The sequence below is a fragment of the Onychostruthus taczanowskii genome, unplaced genomic scaffold (genome assembly GCF_017590055.1).
Source record: "Onychostruthus taczanowskii isolate IOZ18803 unplaced genomic scaffold, ASM1759005v1 scaffold1, whole genome shotgun sequence".
NCBI classification, from domain to species: domain Eukaryota; kingdom Metazoa; phylum Chordata; class Aves; order Passeriformes; family Passeridae; genus Onychostruthus; species Onychostruthus taczanowskii.
Genome location: NW_024496525.1, coordinates 24,297,216 through 24,298,710, shown reverse-complemented (window position 1 = coordinate 24,298,710; position 1,495 = coordinate 24,297,216).

The window sequence follows — 1,495 nt, the reverse complement described above, 5'->3', positions numbered from 1 at the left end:
CGTGTCCATAATGCTTCTCTAAGCAGCTCACTTCTAAACAAATTTTTGTAATTGATTACTGGCTTTGACTCATTTCCAGGCAATTGTTGTAAGAGAAGTAGAGGTTTGATCTGTATTTGATTCTCATCAAGAAGGCATAGTCTTCCATGATTATTTTAAAAGGAGCTTATAGTCTATGAGGCTTTTAGCAAGCTCCTAGAGAAGTAATATGAAATATGGTAACAATTTAAAGATACAGTTATGTATTTATTTTGTCAAACAGAAACATGGAAAGGATTGTTTAGCATTCCTACTCTTGAGACCCAAGGACTCAGAAACTGGATTTTCATCTGACACAAGTATACCTGCAGCCACAGAACACCCAAAACTGCTTCAGACAATTTTCATGAGAAAACTAATTGTCACTAGCAGCACTAGAGCACTTGGGACCATCCAGCTGGTGAGATCCTACAACACATGAAACCGTGTCTGAACCAAGACGTACAACTTCTAGCTCAGGTTTGCCACCACAGTGCAAGACAGAATACACTTTAGTCCAGGCTGCATTTCATTTATTCCTTTCTAAAATTATTTTAAATATTGCAGGGAATATGTGTAACTTTAAATGGCGTTCCAGCACTTCTGAAGAGCCTTTGTAATACTGATGTAGTTGCAAGTGCTGCTGGTTTTGCTGTAATCAATTAGTCTTTGTGAAAAATACAGTTTATTTTTTAAATCTTTACTTTCTACAAAAATGACAGAGCTCCTGAATGAGAGGTAGAAGTTACTCTGTACCCTGAACAGTAACATGACAAATTATGCCTGTGTTTGTTAATGCTTTCCCATCACAGCAGAATGCCATTTCCTCTAAAGCCCTGAAAGGGCCATGGGGAGGGGGAGAAGCTTGATTGTGCTCCTGCTTAGTCACAGAGGAACCCAGGTGTTGAGAGACACCTTGAAAGATCATCTGGTCCAACCTTTAGTGGGACAGGGAGCCTGGGTGAGATTAACAAGCTCTCGCTGCAGTCACATTTGAAAATTTCCAGTGATGGCAGCAATGATTTCTGTATCCATCACTTTTCTGTTCTTCCATGCATCCTGTCCCAAGTCCTTTCCTTTGCAGTTCCTCCCCAAAGCAGCACTTGGGCTGCTTCCTTCCTTTTGATGGTCAGAGGCTTCCTGGAGCAGGTCCTGCCTTTTAATTCAGTCCGCAGTAGCTTTCCTGTCCTTGTGGGGGATATACTTGCTGTTCACTTTCTCCTGATATTTATTACTTTTGTCTTGTCGAGTTCAGAAGCTCTGGCAGAAGTGGCAGCAGTTAAATTCTGCTGCAAAAGCTAAGAACTGAATTTTCAAAGGTGTGTTTTTCAGTTCCTGTGGTGGCAGACAGGGTACTGGAACAGTCCTTGGGTTCATTTCATGCAACGCCGCTGTTCTTCAGGGAGCTGAACCCATCTCTTTGTGGCTGTTGCTTTGAGCCAGCAGTAACAGCCATGTCCCTAATAAAAAGTGCCTT